The following is a 19,105-nucleotide window of genomic DNA, read 5'->3' on the forward strand; positions in this document are numbered from 1 at the left end:
ATGAAACTGCATACAGTAGATAATGACTGGCTGCACACTGCACACAGATACACTTGTCTGTTTCAGAGCTTCTTTCTCGGCTGCAGCAGCCCCTCCCATGTCAACAGCTCTGAGTAGGAAATCTGAGCCAGGAGGGGGCAGGCTTGGACTTGAAAAGACTCCACAGAAGAGTGACTCAGCTATAATGATTCCAGGTCAAACCTAGACTGAATCAGTCGGTGGATTCTTATCACAGTTGATAACAGATAGATTAGACTGAGAAGAATAAAACTAAAAGCAGGGTAGGTGTTTACTGTCATGTTCCCACTGATAAATGTAATAAAATACATGCGGGTGCTTCCTCTCTGGTTCTCTTTAACTGCATCTTATATTATAAAATGTGCCATTGGATGTGAGTGTTTAAGTGCTGACCTTGTATCTAATGAGTATCAGGATCTCCAGCAGGGGGAGGAAGGGAGGAAAGAGGGTGGGGGGTGTCTACCCAGGGGTTTTCCAACTTAATCTAGAATGAAGACAGCGGGTCAAAATCCCTCGTATGTTGCGTATGTTGTGTCAGGGATGGAATAATGTTCTCTATTGATGTTTAGTCTACCTCTGATCTTGTATTCCATATTTAGATTCAGTTTAGTATTGTTTAGAAGAAGGGACGGGGAAAGTTCCTCATCTGACTTCCAGTTTAATAGGATCAATTGTTGAGTGCTAAAGATAATATGGCAAATGAGGTATCTATGTCTATTGGGCAGTTCATTTGCACCCACAAAGAGTAGGGCTAAGTCTGGAGAGAGTTTAAAGCTAGACCAAAGGGTATTCCTTACAAAAGTTTCAACGCTCATTCAAAGGCGGGATACTATAGGGCATTACCTCTTTATTAAAAAGTTAATAGCGCCTGTAATTTACTGACACTTTTACATAACACTCTTCACTCATACTAGCCCCATGCACAATCACTCATCGACATTGATGGCCCTTCAAATCAATAACATTCGTATTCCCAAAATCACTTGTAGGTTATGGGGATTCCTTAGTCCATAAACGTATGGGATCCAAAGGATTATTGGCTGTTTAAAGTTTAAATAGGACTAGTGGATACAGGTCCAGCTTGCAACCAACAAGAAGCCAGCTCGTCTTAAATCACATAGCTCTCAATATCTCCAAATCCAGTTAATACAGTTTCCATATATCAGTCTCTTAATAAGCTGACTACACTCACTGCGGATTCTGCTTTGAAAAACCACTTGTAATGGTCCGCTCTGCTGTCTGCACAGACAGACAGCTTTTTGACCATTTTGTAGGTCTGAGTGCTGCAGGTCCCTGGAAAGGAGACCTGTCTTCACTCTGCAAGTTTCAGAGTTACTCTGCTGGTGAGGAATTTGCATCCACTTGTCATGCAAATTGCTTAGCTGCTTCCTTTGATGGCTTGCAGTATAAATACCTTTTGCTCCCAGAATTCCTTGCTGGTCATAGAGGTTTGTTCCTGCTAACTTACCTGGAGTCTCAGGCTCTGCTTATTGTTTGCTAAGATTATCTTAGAGTAATTCCTTGGGAGTGCACTAGCATTCCTTCTAGCGTAGTCAGGTTGTATAATCTGTATTGCCTTGTCTGTCTATCTGTTGCGATTGTCTTGTCGCCAGCGGCGGTCAACAGGAAATCGTTCTGTCTGTTGGGATCACATTCGCCCTAGCGGTAGTTGCGGTGGTTCCTTCTGTACTCTGTCTGGGAGTGTAGGCCAGAGCTGCGGTTGCTACTGGTTGCTCCTTCTGTCTGTCTTGTCTGGAACGAACGCTTGCTGTAGGCTCGGTGAGGTAACCGTTTAGCAAGCGTTCACGTTCTCTATTCATTTTCGTGTTACATTGGTTAGTTAGGGTTGGCGTGTTTTGTCTCTGTTGCGCTTTTCGTGCGGAGACCGCGCCATTAGCGTGCTTTGTCGCTGTTGCGCTTTTCGTGCGGCGACCGCGCTTACCGAGTGCGTTTGTTATTTTCCTTGGCATTCTGATCATTGTTATTTGCTGTGTCTTTCTTGCTACACTTGTGCTCTGTCTTACTCGGTCTTGTGTCACTGTTGGCAATCGCCGCTCTTGCGATTGCGTTCCCACTTGGTTTCTGCTGTTGTGTGTTCACCGTTGCCGAGTGGCGACTAGATTGATGGACACACATACATTCTGTCTCTGTGCTCACTTTCTCTCTACAGGTGAATTGCACCAAAGCTGGGTTCTTCCGTTTTATACGCTTGTGGAGGACTTCCGCAGTGTCAGCGCACATCTTGTGCGCTGACCACGGAGATAATTCCACAATCGTTACACCGCTCTGCCATGAGTGTTAGTCTTCCACGATCTCTGCGCTTCCTCCCAGTTCTGGCAGTTCTCTGGCAGGGCCACTCTGATAGGTCACAGAGTCCTTGCGCTGTATGTCTTCCGCCCAGCTGGTCCTGGTATGCGCTGGTTGGGTGACGTCACCTGTAAAGGGTATTGGTTCTTCTTACTCAGGATGGCTGCAGCGCGCTATACAGTCAACCAGATCCCTGCCCTCAGCTGATCATAAGACTGCATTCAGTGATAACCTTAACGCGTTTCAACCGATTAACGTCGGTCCTCTTCAGAAGGATTTGAACTTCTGACTGTCCAACTGGCTGGTGTATTATAGTTTCATTATGGGTGTTGTCCATCTCTATGCAAATTTCTTCAGACGATTGACATTTAAAGTGGTATTACCCCTATTATCTACTGATTGGTCTCCCCTCCATATACATACAATCATTTCGCACATCCCACTTAAAATTGGAATAAAGATAATAAATAGTAGAACTACATCTACGTACAATTTTTATGAAATAAACACACATGATTACATTTGAAATTAACTGTTTACCTCCCACACCAAAAAGTACCCAAATAAAATTTTTACTGAAAAAAAAAAATTACAATTGAAAAAAAAACAAAACATAAATGGTTACCTAAGGGTCCAAACTTTTTTAATATGCATGTGAAGAGGGTATATTACGAACATTTTTTTCAAATTATAAGCTTGTAAATAGAGATGTGGCGAACGGTTCCCGAACCTTTCGCCGGCGAACATCTCTGAATCCCTGGGGGGGGTTTACTACTTCCGGGTCACAATGACTCAGAGCAGTACTCCTGCACTGCCCGGCGGAGTGCGTCCTGGATCGCGCTCCTGTTGCCGGGCACTTTCTGCGCATGTGCGTGACGTGACGTCACGCTCATGCACAGAGAGTGCCCGGCAATGGGAGCGTGATCTAGGACGCGCTCCGCCGGGCAGCGCAGGCGTACTACTCCAGGACAGAGCGACCCGAAAGTAGTAAAACACCCAGAGATATTCGCCCGGCGAACTGCTCGCTACATCTCTACTTGTAAATACTGATGGTTGCAAAACTGAAAAAATGCACATTTATTTCCAAATAAAATATTAGCAGCATACATTGTGATAGGGACATTATTTATATGGTGTAATCACTGGGGCAAATGGGCATTAAAATACATAGATAAAGGGAGGGGGGAGACCAAGAGCCCAATAGTGTGAAATTGTATAGATGATAATTAATAATGAGTAATATAACAATTTAATACTCACAAACCAGGGTTACCATTAGGCAACCACTGTGAAGGCAGGTGGGGAGATTAACCTGACCCCACTCAGGATTAAAAGTCGCTCTCTGTAGATGGGAAGAAGATGGGTACAACCCTCCACCAAGGGTGGACTTAGCAATATGTAGAAGCTTTCCAGAGGCACCAATAGAATAAAAGTCACTTAAACGAGCTTAAAACCGATGGGGCAGTGGTGGGCCTATCCCATCCATGCGGACAAAGCAAACAAAGGAAGGACTGTGGCATCAACAGTCAAACAACAATTTATTTATACTCCACAGTAAAAATAGGCAACGTGTTTCACGGGCTCAATCCCGCTTCTTCAGGCCAATCAAAAAGGAGCATACAGCTGAAAACAAAGTGTCAGAGGACATAGTGTAAGGCAGGTTTTGTGAGTATCACTCAAACAATCAATGTCAAAACATAACTATATGAACATCAAAACATATTCAGAGGTACTTATTATGCAACACTCTTAAATCATGCAATTCTATGCAAAGTGATTTTATGCAGAACATTTTCATGTAGAAAACTCCAGATTTAGCCTATTAGCTCTACTGGCCACTGTATTCCTTTTGCTTTTCATGCAACAGATATAAATAGAGGTACATTTGATCAGGTAAAATAAATGCATGTAAATTAATATGTTCCTTAAAGAGACTCCGTAACAAAAATTGCATCCTGTTTTTTATCATCCTACAAGTTCCAAAAGCTATTCTAATGTGTTCTGGCTTACTGCAGCACGTTCTACTATCACCATCTCTGTAATAAATCAACTTATCTCTCTCTTGTCAGACTTGTCAGCCTGTGTCTGGAAGGCTGCCAAGTTCTTCAGTGTTGTGGTTCTGTGATGCATCTCCCCCCTCCTGGCCCCTCTATGCACACCGCCTGTGTATAATGATCTCTTGAGATACAAAAGGAATGCTGTATACAGCCTGCTTGTGTATGGATGTATTTTCTATGTGTGGACATACTGTACATCAACCTACTTCCTGTTTTGGTGGCCATTTTGTTTGTTTATAAACAAACTTTTTAAAACTGTTTTTAACCACTTTTAATGCGGCGGGGAGCGGCAAAATTGTGACAGAGGGTAATAGGAGATGTCCCCTAACACACTGGTATGTTTACTTTTGTGCGATTTTAACAATACAGATTCTCTTTAAAGAGACTCCGTAACAAAAATTGCATCCTGTTTTTTATCATCCTACAAGTTCCAAAAACTATTCTAATGTGTTCTGGCTTACTGCAGCACGTTCTACTATCACCATCTCTGTAATAAATCAACTTATCTCTCTCTTGTCAGACTTGTCAGCCTGTGTCTGGAAGGCTGCCAAGTTCTTCAGTGTTGTGGTTCTGTGATGCATCTCCCCCCTCCAGGCCCCTCTCTGCACACTGCCTGAGTATTATTTAGATTAGGGCAGCTTCTCTCTTCTCTCTTCTCTTTTACAAGCTGGATAAATCCTCCTCTGAGCTGGCTGGGCTTTCACATACTGAGGAATTACATACAGGCAGAGCTGTCTGCACTCTGCAGGAAGAAACAGCCACTTCAGTGGAAGATAGCTGCAGGGGGAAAGAAACACACAAATGATCTCTTGAGATTCAAAAGGAAGGGTGTATACAGCCTGCTTGTGTATGGATGTATTTTCTATGTGTGGACATACTGTACATCAACCTACTTCCTGTTTTGGTGGCCATTTTGTTTGTTTATAAACAAACTTTTTATAACTGTTTTTAACCACCTTTAATGCGGCGAGGAGCGGCAAAATTGTGACAGAGGGGAATAGGAGATGTCCCCTAACGCACTGGTATGTTTACTTTTGTGCGATTTTAACAATACAGATTCTCTTTAATGGGATCAAGTGGTATATAATAATAAATGGGAGCTACCTGTTGATTCAGTATTGGGTCTAAATTCAAAGAAAGCAGAAAATTGTATACTTACCTGACGGTAATTTTCCTTTCCTCATGCATCCATGGCAGCACTACGGGTATTGGCCCGCCCCCCATACCCCATAGGACATGTTATCTATAAGTGTTTTCCCTTTCCCCGCCCAGGTGTCTTTGTAACTAGTAACTCACCGAAACAGGGTGGGAACCCTATGCTGCCATGGATGCTGGGGGAAAGGAAAATTACCGTCAGGTAAGTATACAATTTTCTGCTTTCCCCAAGCTTCCATGGCAGCACTATGGGAATTAACTAGACCACAAAAAGACGGGAGGGAGACTGTTGCAGGTGAATAACACAAAGTAACTTTTTATTTTTTAGCTCACTCTAAATTAGATATAAGGGCACAGGACAAAACTGCCCTTCCAAATTCCACCGGCGTCGCGGCATGTGTATCTATGCGATAATGTGCAATAAATGTGTCTATTTTAGTCCAGTTCGCAGCCTGGCAGACTTTCTCCGGTGCTACCTTCGCCTGCGGTGCCCATGATGCTGCTACCTCCCTGGTGGAGTGCGCCTCTATCTCCTTCGGGGGAAATTTGTCTGAGGATATGTATGCCCTCTGAATAGTACGGATTAGCCAGGCTGATATCGTTCTCGATGAAACTGCCTGACCCTTCCTATAGCCTGAGTGACTTACAAAAAGTCTATCTGACTTCCTAAAAGCTTCTGTTGCTCGTATATATGCTTTCAGGGATGCAGCCACATCCAAAGGATGGAGCGTCAGATTGTCCTGTTCTCTGAATACTGGCAGGAGCCATTCCTGATTAAGGTGGTACGCTGTCGCGACCTTTGGCAAGAAGCTGTGGACCGGTCTCAGGACCACTTTGTCCGGAAAGAACTGAATATGTGGTTCTCTACAACTCAAGGCCTGCATTTCTGACACTCTCCTTGCGGAGGTAATGGCAACCAGAAAAGCTGTCCTTAGCGTCAAGTTCTCCAGTGAGCAGTCTTCAACCGGGAAGAAAGGTGGTTTTGAGAGTACTCCCAGCACTAGTGGGAGGTCCCACTGAGCAAATATAGGCTTTATAGGTGGTCGTATCTTCATGACTGCCGAAACGAATTGTTTTACTAATGGGTGCAGTGCCCACCTTTGGCCTGTAAGTGCTGAAATTGCTGAAATCTGAACTTTGATCGAATAACTGGAAAGGTTTTTATCTACTCCTGTCTGGAGAAATGATAGCAGCTGATGGACTAGAGGATGTGTGGGGTCAAAGTCGTGGTCCTTGGCGTAGGAAGTGAATACTTTCCAGATTCTTTGGTAGGACTGATTTGTTGTATGACTTCTAGATTTCAGTAGAGTAGCGATTACTGAATCCTCACAGCCTAGTTGCTCCAGTTTCCTCCTTTCAATTTGTAGGCCATCAGTTTCAAAAGTGCTGGGTTGGGGTGGCTTACGGGGTCTTGCATAAGGAGGTCTTTGCTGATTGGGAGTCATCCTCTGAAGCACTATAGGGTACCAAGGCCTTTTGGGCCAGCATGGAAGGGTTGCTATTAGAGTGATATCTTCCATCTTGAGTCTTAAGAGAAGACGGAGGATCTGAGGCACTGGTGGGTAGACATAAGCCAACCGAAAGTTCCATGGCGCTATTAGCGCGTCTACATTCTCTGCTGTTGGCTCCCCATAGCGGCTCAGGTACCTCATGCATTTCGAGTTGCGTTCCGTCACCATAAGATCCACTTCCGGCCTACCCCAGTGTGTACAGATCATGTTGAAGACCTTGTGGTTTAACGACCATTCGTTGTTCGACTGAGAAAATCCGGGATCACATTTTTGATGCCTGGAATGTGGACAGCTGAGAGGGCTCGAAGATTGCGAGAGGCGAATCTTCTCCACTTCCATCAATAACGAAATGCTGCGCGTGCCCCCCTGGTTGCGTATATAAGCAACTGCTGTCACATTGTCCATTTTCAGGATCACTGATCCATGCTTCACTAGATGAAGAAAGTGATCGAGCGCACAGTAGGCCGCCCTCAGCTCTAACTTGTTCGCTGGCCATGCCGTCATGTGAGGAAGCCACCGACCCTGAGCTATGTGACTCCCACACGTCGCTCCCCATCCTCTCGTACTGGCATCTGTCGAGACGAGGATAGGGTGATCCTGTGTTAGCGGAAGAGAGTTCCTGATGTTGGTGTCTGAGAGCCACCATTTTAAGTCCCTCTTCATGTGCCGGGATATCAGTATCGTCTGATTCAGAGATGTCCCATCCCATTGCGCTAGGAAGCCCTGTTGTAGTGCACTCATGTGCCAACGTGACCAGGGGATCATGGGTATAGTTGCGGACATTGTCCCCAATACCCTCATACATTCTCTCGCCTTCAGACGTCGGGAAAGAGCCACCTGGCGAACCCTCTGCTTCAGAATCGGTATCTTTCCCTCTGGAAGGCGTACCTCGTTGTGACTTGTACAAAATTTCGCCCCCAGATAAATCAGGTCTTTCGTGGGTTCCAGCTGACTCTTGCGAAAATTTATTCGCCAGCCAAAGTCGGTCAATGTTTGAATCAAGATCTGTCTGTGTTGAAGCACTTGATCTCTTGATTTCCCCAGCAGTAGTATGTCGTCGAGATAGTGATAAGTGCGGATTCCCTGCTGGCGGAGTATGGCAATTATCTCTACTAACACTTTCGTAAATGTTCTTGGTGCAGTGTTTATGCCGAAAGGAAGGCATACAAATTGAAAATGATTCTCCTCGATTGCGAATCGCAGATATCTTTGAAATGATGGCTGAATGGGGACGTGCAAGTACGCGTCCTCCAGATCGATAGAGAGTAAATAGTCGTCTTTCTCCACTATCGAGATAATCGTGTTCAGTGACTCCATCTTGAACTTCTCTAGCGCTATGAATGAGTTTAGGTACTTGAGATCTAACACCGGCCTCCACTCTCCCGACTTCTTTTGCACAAAGAACAGGTTTGAGTAAAAACCTTTGCCCTGCTCGTGTGGAGGAACGTGAACTATTGCTTCTTTGTCTATGAGTCCCTGCAGGTATTCCTGCAATATCTTGATCCTCTCGGGTGACTTTGGTACCCTTGTGCGTTTGAAGAAGTTGAGAGGTGGACTCTTCTTGAACGTCCAGAAATGCCCGGTAGTTACAGTCCTCAAAACCCAGGGAGAGGAAATCCTCTCTGACCAAATGTGAGAAAAGAGCTGGAGTCTTGCACCCACCGGGCGTTCCTGGAGTATGCCACCGTCAAAAAGACTTCTTAGTGTTAGATAAAGCCGGAGTAGACTTTGGCTTTTGAGACTTATTTAGGGTATATTGGCCGGATTGCCAGTTACGTTTGAAGTTTCTCCCCGGTCTGTATGATCTGGCATTTCCATATCTGGCAGACTGTGACTGAAGCTGTTGTGTAAAGCCCTGTCTACTAGGGCGTCTGTCCTGTGGGATTAGGCCCGATTTTCCGCCCGTCACTTTATTTATGGCGGAGTCCATCTTCTCTCCGAATAACGTTTTACCATCATACGGTATTTTACACCATAGCAACTTTGATGATGGGTCAGCGGACCAGGCTCTTAGCCAAAGTGCTCTTTTGGCCGTCACAGAAAAGAACATATTTCTAGATGGCGAACGTAAGATATCTATGGAGGCTTCTCCCACAAAGTCTCCCGATAATTTAAGATCTTCCATTAGTGATAGAAGGGTTTCTTTATCTGCGTCTTCCAGGATTGCCTGTTCCAATCCATCGGACCAGTTGTGGACAGCCTTCCCTACAGACGTAAGGGCTATGGCAGGCTTGCAGATACCGCCCGACATAGTGTAAATCTTTTTTACGTCTAAGTCTAGTTTTCATTCCAAAGTGTCCTTAAATGATATTGCATCATCTAAAGGCAGTGTAATGTGTTTCGCTAGACGCATCACTGACGCGTCTACGGAGGAAGCGGTATCCAGCGGACCCGTTGCTGACTCGGGCAATGGGTACAACTTGGCCATTCTGTTTGTTAACGGAAGTCTCTTGTCTAACTTTTGCCACTCCTCTAATATTATGTCTTGAATTTCGTAGATTAATGAAAAGGTTGACTTCTCCTTGTTAAGGTGTTTATAATAACGTTTCTTTGGCTTCTTCTCTTTATCAATTTCCTCTGGCTCTCCCCATTGAATCGCTTCCTTTACTGCCCTGACAAAAGGCTCCACAAAGGCAAAGTTGAATCCAACATCATATTCCTCCTCCACAGGATTGGAAGTGGATGGCCTATCCTGGCTTTCATTAGACGGTTGCACCGCCATATTAGCCACAAAGTTTTCCAAGGAGTCCTGTACTGCCTTTTGAACTAACTCCGAGACATCCACTGGGGCTGGGTTATCCTCCTTTCCCAGCTCTTGGAAACAGTTGGTGCACACTAAGTTATTAGGCATGACTGGTTGTGCGCAGGCCCAGCAGGCTTTGGTATTTTGCCTGTCTGTAGGAGACCTTGATCTATGCGATCTACTCGACTTGCTGTGCTTTGATTTCTTCTTATGCGACCTATCCTTGGAATGCGATCTCTCCTTAGAGCGTCTCCTGGAAGGGTGCGAGGATCATCTTTTATCTCGTCCTCGAGAGCTGGATGAAAGTGAAATAGGATAGTATTATCTCGGATCTTTTTGAAAATCTTCTTACTTACCCATCTTCCCCCCCCTTACCTAAGATCATATTGCTGGTCTTTAACGGGCTTGCGAGCGTCCATAAGTACGGCCACCAAGAAAGTACAGCAGCACGCTAGAAAGATAGAGAGAGGGAGAGAGCCCTATAATGACTGTAATCGGAATGCTAATAGAAAGTAACAGTGACAGAGCATCATGGTCTCTACATGCCTCAACGCACACCTGAATCCAGAAATGAGTGGTAGGCGATGTATTCCTCCTCCGGCGTGGATCGCCGACAACAAGGGTCTCCCAGCCGCCATGGCGCTCCGCAGACTGTTCCTCTATATGTGCGTCCTATGCGTCATAGCAGCGCGACATACGCGTCATAGCTGCGCCTTTCTCTAGCCTCCAATGCGCACGAAGGTTGCGGCTTGCGTACATCCGGCCGTGCGTTCCACCGATAAGCGGAAGGGGCGGGGCAATACAAGCGAGCCTGAGCCTGGCTGGAACGCATGCCGGGAGCGGCTAGAGGAGCCGGAATGCAGGGAGGAAAAGGACGCAGCCCAGCCGAGCTATTAGCCAGGAGCAGGTAAATTCATTTTCGCACCAGTACCCTAAGAACATTTAGTACTCGATCGGGCAGGGCAAGGCGAGAGTAGCTGAACGGACCCTCTAAGACCAGCAGACTGGGGGTCAGAAAAAGCCATAACTCTATTAGAGATTATGCGGCTTTCTACAGGAATCAGACCTGCCAATATCCCACAAAACAAATCTTATGTGGTTGGTAAGGGGGTTAAAAAGTAAAAAAAGTTTCTGCAGAGTACAAACCCTGCCAGTCCTATGAGGTGAGTGGACAAGAAAAAAAGACACCTGGGCGGGGAAAGGGAAAACACTTATAAATAACATGTCCTATGGGGTATGGGGGGCGGGCCAATACCCGTAGTGCTGCCATGGAGGCTTGGGGAAAGACGGGGGAGGGCAAACGTGTCACCAAGAGAGGTAAAAACGTATTTGCAGCTAAAAGGACAAAGAGTAAAAATATATAGAGTAAAAATATGGAGTAAAAATACAGAACAAAAATATAAAGTAAAAAATATATATATACATATTATTATCTATAGAATATAGGGCAAACATATGTATTATTACCAGGGTGAGGACGAGGTTAATCAAAGTATAATAGTACTAGAAATGGTAGTCATAATGATTTCTGTTAAACAATAAAACAATAGAACAATCAAACAACAGACCAGCGTTGCCTGAACACTGGCTTACCTTAACAGCATCAAAACCACACTGAGCGCCTCTGTAATCATATAGAATGCTCCAGTGTCTTAAGAAGGGGGAGAGTAAGCTTTTCCACCAATCAGCAACTGCCATGTGGAACGTATGATGTCATTGCTGTGGGGCGGAGTAGAAATGGAAAAGTACCAAGTGTGAAAAATTACACACTGGCGTGATGGCTGCTGCCTATAGCGGCTAGATAGTGTAATGGTCAAGGGCCCTGCCTCCGACACAGGCAATCCGGGTTCAAATCCCGGCACAGCAAGCCAGCACCCAATTTAGTTTTTGGACATCAGTAATAATGAGGTAAACAAACATTTTGCAGAGTGAGGGAGATAACGTGGTAATAAAAAGTTTATAAAAAATGTGTAAATAATAATAATAATAATAATAAGTATATATATATATACATATATATATATATATATATATATATATATATATATATATATATATATATTAAAAATTAAAAAGTAATAATAGTAATAATAATAATAATAATAATAAAAATAGAGCGACATTTAAAAACTATAGCGGCTATATGTGGATCCAACATTCAGTAAACCTTTTCCAGTACCTCATTCAGTCCTTCTGGAATAAGGGTTTTGAGTACTTGGATCCAATACATTTCTCTTTTTTTGAGATTTTCATCAGCAGTTGGCTGAATGGTGTAATGGTTAAGGGCTCTGCCTCTGACACAGGAGACCTGGGTTTGAATCTCGGCTCTGCCTGTTCAGTAAGCCAGGACGTATTCAGTAGGAGACCTTTGGCAAGTCTCCCTTACACTGCTACTGCCAATAGAGCGCGCCCTAGTGGCTGCTGCTCTGCTCTGGCGCTTTGAGTCCGCAAGGAGAAAAGCGCAATATAAATGTTATTTGTCTTGTCTTGTTGGGAGAAGTCTCACCAATAGAGTCAATCAAGGTTATGGAGAAGGAGTCTGGGTTACTGTGGTGGTGTGAATGAAAATGCCTGGAGACACTGTGGAAGGGAAATTTATTTAAGATGTTTCTCTTGTGCTGTCCTATCCTGTTACGTGCCATTTACTATAGCCGCTATAGTTTTTAAATGTCGCTCTCTTTTTATTATTAATATTATTATTATTTACACATTTTTTATAAACTTTTTATTACCACGTTATCTCCCTCACTCTGCAAAATGTTTGTTTACCTCATTATTACTGATGTCCAAAAACTAAATTGGGTGCTGGCTTGCTGTGCCGGGATATGAACCCGGGTCGCCTGTGTCGGAGGCAGAGCCCTTGACCATTACACTATCTAGCCGCTATAGGCAGCAGCCATCACGCCAGTGTGTAAGTTTTCACACTTTGTACTTTTCCATCTCTACTCCGCCCCACAGCAATGACATCATACGTTCCACATGGCAGTTGGTGATTGGTGGAAAAGCTTACTCTCCCCCTTCTTAAGACACTGGAGCATTCTATGTGATTACAGAGGCGCTCAGTGTGGTTTTGATGCTGTTAAGGTAAGCCAGTGTTCAGGCAACGCTGGTCTGTTGTTTGATTGTCTTATTGTTCTATTGTTCTATTGTTCTATTGTTTAACAGAGATCTTTATCACTACCATTTCTAGTACTATTATACTTTGATTGACCTCGTCCTCACCCTGGTAATAATACATATGTTTGCCCTATATTCTATAGATAACAATATGTATATATATATTTTTTACTTTATATTTTTGTTCTGTATTTTTACTCCATAATTTTACTCTATATATTTTTACTCTTTGTCCTTTTAGCTGCAAATACGTTTTTACCTCTCTTGGTGACACGTTTGCCCTCCCCCCTCCCTGAATCAACAGGTAGCTCCCATTTATTATTATATACCACTTGATCCCATTAAGGAACATATTAATTTACATGCATTTATTTTACCTGATCAAATGTATCTCTATTTATATCTGTTGCATGAAAAGCAAAAGGAATACAGTGGCCAGTAGAGCTAATAGGCTAAATCTGGAGTTTTCTACATGAAAATGTTCTGCATAAAATCACTTTGCATAGAATTGCATGATTTAAGAGTGTTGCATAATAAGTACCTCTGAATATGTTTTGATGTTCATATAGTTATGTTTTGACATTGATTGTTTGAGTGATACTCACAAAACCTGCCTTACACTATGTCCTCTGACACTTTGTTTTCAGCTGTATGCTCCTTTTTGATTGGCCTGATGAAGCGGGATTGAGCCCATGAAACGCGTTGCCTATTTTTACTGTGGAGTATAAATAAATTGTTGTTTGACTGTTGATGTCACAGTCCTTCCTTTGTTTGCTTTGTCCGCATGGATGGGATAGGCCCACCACTGCCCCATCGGTTTTAAGCTCGTTTAAGTGACTTTTATTCTATTGGCGCCTCTGGAAAGCTTCAACATTAAAATACATAGGTTTTAATTATGGTAGCATGTATTATTTTAAAGCTATAATGGCAAAAAAGTGAGAAATCATGAATGTATTCAATGTTTTTCTTAATATTCCTGTTAAAATGCATTTAGAAAAAATTATTCTTAGCAAAATGTACCACCCAAAGAAAGCCTAATTGGTGGCAGTAAAACAAGATATAGATCAGTTCATTGTGATAATGAGGCCCCGTTCACATCACAAACGTGGATGGCCACGCGTGCGGAACGCAACGCATGTGAACGCACGCCATCCACATTTGTATGCGTTGCGTGGCTGATCCCATCACTGAAAAGTGAATGGGACAGCCGCGCGTTTTCTGCAAAAACCGCGTGCAGCATGCGTTCCCGGGCCGCACTGGTCCGGAACGCATGCAGTGTGAACATCAGACAGTGCAGTCTATGCAATGTCTGATGTCGTGGTGTCGGCCTCCTGCACGTGTTTCCAAAACGCGGCTGGAAACGCGTGCAATGTGAACTGGGCCTTAGTGACAAAGTTATTAGCAAATGAATGGGAGGTGAAAATTGCTCTGATGCATAAGGTGAAAAATACCCGGGGCTGAAATGGTTAAAAAAATATTTCTTGCAGCCGTGGCAAGAGATGCAATGACTTGGCTCTACACGTGATGGGACAGGCTGACATACAAACATTTCGTTTATGAATTACTTTATGTATTTTGTTAATATGTATCACAATTACGTATTTTGTAAAATTACTGTATGTACTTTGACAGAAAGTGTTTGTTGCAGCCACTATACAGCAGGTGACAAGGTTCCTTCTGGTGGTGATTGTGACCACAACTCTTCCTCTTCCTGCGCTTGGTCATGCTGATCTATGGCCTCATCAAGCACTCATATTTTAGAAAAGCTTAATGATTAAAAAAATGTTTAGGGAACTGATTGACACTTAAAGAGACACTGAAGCCAAATTAAAAACGGATTTTTACCTTTTGCCCCTGTTAAAACGCCACTATCCCGTGGCAGAACATGGGTTTTTTACCCCCCCAATCCCCTGGGTAGTGATGGCCCGAAAGGTTCCCCTGCGAACGGTTCCAGGCGAACTTACAGTGTTTCGCGTTCGTCTTGTAACGCAAACTTTTGCGGAAGTTCAGTTCGCCCCCAAAGTGCTCCATTAGGGTCAACTTTGACCCTCTACATCACAGTCAGCAGGCACATTGTAGCCAATCAGGCTACACTCTCTCCTGGAGCCACTCCCCACTTATATAACCACTTCCCAACTGAGGGGTTTTACCCCCTGACCACCAGAGCAATTTTCACCTTTCAGAGCTCCTTCCATTCATTCGTCTATGATTTTATCATTACTTATCGCAATGAAATGAACTATATCTTGTTTTTTTCGCCACCAATTAGGCTTTCTTTAGGTGGGACATTATGCCAAGAATAATTTTATTCTAAATTTGTTTTAATGGGAAAATAGGAAAAAATGTGGGAAAAAATTTATTATTTTTCAGTTTTCGGCCTTTATAGTTTTTAAATAATGCATGCTACTGTAATTAAAACCCATGAAATGTATTTGCTCATTTGTCCCGGTTATAAAACCGTTTAAATTATGTCCCTATCACAATGTTTGCCGCCAATATTTTAGTTGGAAATAAAGGTGCATTTTTTTCAGTTTTGCGTCCATCCTTAATTACAAGCCCATAGTTTATAAAGTAACAGTGTTATACCCTCTTGACATAAATATTTAAAAAGTTCAGTCCCTAAGGTAACTATTTATGTATTTTTTTTAAATTGTAAATTTTTTATTTTTTTTTTTAATTACAAAAAAAAAAAATAATTGGGGAGTGTGGGAGGTAAGGAGTTAATTTTTTGTGTAAAACAAGTTTATTTGTGTGTAAAAAATGGTTAGGGTGTAGTTTTACTATTTGGCCACAAGATGGCAACATTACCAATTTGTTTCATGCGACCTGCAAGCGTCCTTCCGGACGCTTGCAGGAAGTAGAAAGAGGCTGGGACTTTGTTATTTTTCCACAATGATTGCGCTGCTCAGCCGAGCGGCAGCAGATCATTGCGGAGCTTAAATCAACGAACGGGAATGGATTTTCCCGTTCGTTGATCTCTGGGCGAGCGGGCGGCGGCGGCGTGTTTACTAGCGGCGGGCGGCGTGTTTACGAGCGGGAGCGCGGACAGCGGCGGGAGTGCGCAAAGTACGGATTTCTCCGTCCCTGGGGGTGAAAGGATGGAAAAAGGGGCGGAGAAATCCGTACGCGCGGGGGTAAAGTGGATAAGGCAGGCTCCGCCGGCCATTACACTCACTCGTGTGCCTGCAATAGTGAGAGAAGGGACAGTTGTTGGCAGACTCTCTCATAGGGAAAGATTAGTTAGGCTGTTATAGGCTTGTTAGCTTGCTCCTGGCTGATTCTTATTGCTATAAAAGCACCTCACAACAGCTCTTTTGAGAGATAATGTATGTTCTCCTGATGTGTTTTTTTGTTGTTGCCCACTGACATTATACAGCCCTATCTGTTGCAGCTGGACCTTGGTAATTGTTATTACTGTGCCAGTCAGGCCCTTGCCTAACTATCGATACTGGGACTACTACTGGGGCACCTACTTACCTATACGGGGACACCTACATATGCCTACCTACCTACCTACCTACCTATACTAGGGCACCTACCTACCTATACAAGGGCACCTACCTATACTGGGACTCCTACCTATGCCTACCTAACTATACTGGGTCTAATACCTATGTCTACCTACCTATACTGGGACTCCTACCTATGCCTAGCTAACTACTGGGGCACCTACCTATGCCTACCTACCTATACTGGGACTCCTACCTATGCCTACTTACCTACACTGGGACTCCTACCTATCCCTACCTACCTATACTGGGACTCCTAGCTGACTACTGGGACACCTACCTATGCCTACCTACCTACCTATACTAGGGCACCTACCTATGCCTACCTACCTATACTGGGACTCCTACCTGTTAGAGATGGCCCAAACAGTTTGCCCGCGAATGGTTCCAGGCGAACTTTAGGTGGTTTGCGTTCTCCGGCGAAGGAGAACTTTTGCGGAAGTTCGATTCGCCCCCATAATGCTCAATTGAGCAAAACTTTGACCCTCTACATCACAGTCAGCAGGCACATTGTCACCAATCAGACTGCACTCACTCCTGAAGCCCCCCCCCCCCCCCCCCTTATAAAAGGCAAGGGACAGCTGCTGACAGACTCTGCTAGGGAGAGTTTAGTTAGGCTCTTTTTATGATTGTGATTGTGATTGTAGTTAGTGTGTGTGTGTCTGTGAGCTGTGTCAGTCTCTGCTGTCTGTGAGCTGTGACAGTCTCTGCTGCCTGTGAGCTGTGACAGTCTCTGCTCTCTGTGAGCTGTGACAGTCTCTGCTGTCTGTGAGCTGGGACAGTCTCTGCTGCCTGTGAGCTGTGACAGTCTCTGCTCTCTGTGAGCTGTGACAGTCTCTGCTGTCTGTGAGCTGTGACAGTCTCTGTTGCAGCCTGCAGCAGCTCTGCTAGTTAGGTGTCTGTGTCTGTGTGTGCTGTTTGTGCACATAGGCCAGGCCTGTGCCTTAGCTACACAGTATAGTTTAGGGCATAGGGAGGATTACTGTATATTGTGTAGTTATTTAGTACTGCAGTGCTAGTTGTTAGAATAGTACTGTCTGTGTGACTACTGCATTTCTGCTGTGCTGATCACTCTGAGTGTCAGTGTGACAGACCGTCCGTTAATGTGCACACTGTGTTCTACTCTGCTGTCTGTCACTCCATGCTAATTAATCCAAGTCAAGTCCAACACCAATTACCCTGATTTGAATAAAATGCAAGTACCCCACATCCATCTGGTGACATCATCAAGACTTGCACTATGTCTGCTGGCACTGGCACCCGGGGGAAGGGCATCAAGGCCAAGAAGAGAGGAAACATTGCTGGTACCGTCACCGCCAGCAGTTCTGCCACACTGCCCATTCTGGTAGCCACTGGCCGTGGATGCACTGGGCGCCCAGCTGATAGGGGGAGTCACGCTGCAGAGGTGCAGCAGCGTGTAGCGGCCATTTTTCAGCAGGGTCGGCACCACAAATTAGAGGAGAAAGACGTGGAGCCTGTGATGCAGCTGATGGTGGATGAGCAGGTCAACCCCACCAGCTCTACAAGAGAGAGCTCCACCCCCTTAAGAAGGACATTCTGGGCGCACTTCTTTCCGGAGGAGTCAAAGATGGTGACGGTGATAGTTGGTGGGGATTCCTTGCCTGAGGTGTCAGCAGAAGAAGAGTGTGGGGGGTGATCACCATCCCAGCCATTGTTTGATGATGATGATAATAATGCTGACCGTGACTACCAACCACAAGAGGGGGATGTTGGCTCTGAGTCTGAGGATGCATCCGTGGGTCTGTCACGGAGGATTAGCGTCGCTGACATTGGCAGGAGCAGCAGTGGGCATGGAATGTGGGACCCACAGCCTGCTGCTTCATCTTCTCCTGCCGCAACCACAAGCCGCACCACTCAACCCCAGACCCCAACCACCGCAGGCCCAACCACCACAGGCCCAACCAACGCAGGGAGAAAAAAAGCAGCAGCTGTAGCCCATTCAGGGCGTAGGGGCAAATTTCTATCCTGCCCTCAGTGGACAGCCAGTTGTGGAAGCAAGTTTGTGACTTGTAATGTGTGCAAGGTGAAGCTGAGCAGAGGTTGCAACCCCTCCAATTATGGCACCTCCAGCTTCATAACTCATCTTTCCATAAAACATCTTCACGAGCATGAGGAGTTCAAGAGGCTGAAGGAAGCTGGTACTGGCAGTGCTCCGGCTAAAAGCACCACCAGAACCCCCTTTACCACTCCTGCCGACACTGAGGCCTGTTCAGGCAGCCAGTCCTCAGCGGTCTCCTCTGCTCCCTCCTACTCATCCCCTGCAAGCCCTATGTGACATCAGACCATGTTGAGTGAGTCCTTCTGGCAGCTCAACGGCCTGCTTGCACGGGCCATGTCCTTCCAGCTCCTCCCGTACTCCTTTGTGCAGGAGGGGGGCGACATGCGTGTACTTCTGCAGAGAGCAGCGCTGTATTTGGCCAATACCCAGCCGTCACTATTTCTCATGCACGGCCAAGCCAGCACTGCACCGCTTCGCGATGGCCAACGTGGAGCATGGCCTAGACCATGTGGTAGGGGAGCAGGTCCATGTGACGATGGACTCTTGGAGCAGCAGGTTCAGGACAGGACGCTATCTGTCCTTCACGGCCCACTGGATCAGTTTGGTGAAAGGGGGTGAGCACCATCGTCAAGACAGTGGGTGGTGCCAGCGAAAGTTCAGCAGGTTCC

General features: G+C 45.0%; 1 protein-coding gene across 3 annotated transcripts in view; it reads left to right on the forward strand.

Annotated features, from left to right (window-relative positions):
- LOC137519515 (actinia tenebrosa protease inhibitors-like) overlaps nt 1-19,105 on the forward strand; it is a 159,611-nt gene that overhangs the window by 4,809 nt on the left and 135,697 nt on the right. Inside the window, exon 1 of one of the 3 annotated variants that reach the window (XM_068238476.1) lies at nt 12,823-12,875. The exons of the other annotated variants lie outside the window; for them this stretch is intronic. The gene's annotated coding sequence lies outside the window, so the exon portion shown is untranslated. Of the gene's footprint in view, nt 1-12,822; nt 12,876-19,105 lie in introns of those variants that run through there. 3 annotated transcript variants of the gene reach the window in all.

The sequence above is a fragment of the Hyperolius riggenbachi genome, chromosome 5 (genome assembly GCF_040937935.1).
Source record: "Hyperolius riggenbachi isolate aHypRig1 chromosome 5, aHypRig1.pri, whole genome shotgun sequence".
NCBI lineage: Eukaryota > Metazoa > Chordata > Amphibia > Anura > Hyperoliidae > Hyperolius > Hyperolius riggenbachi.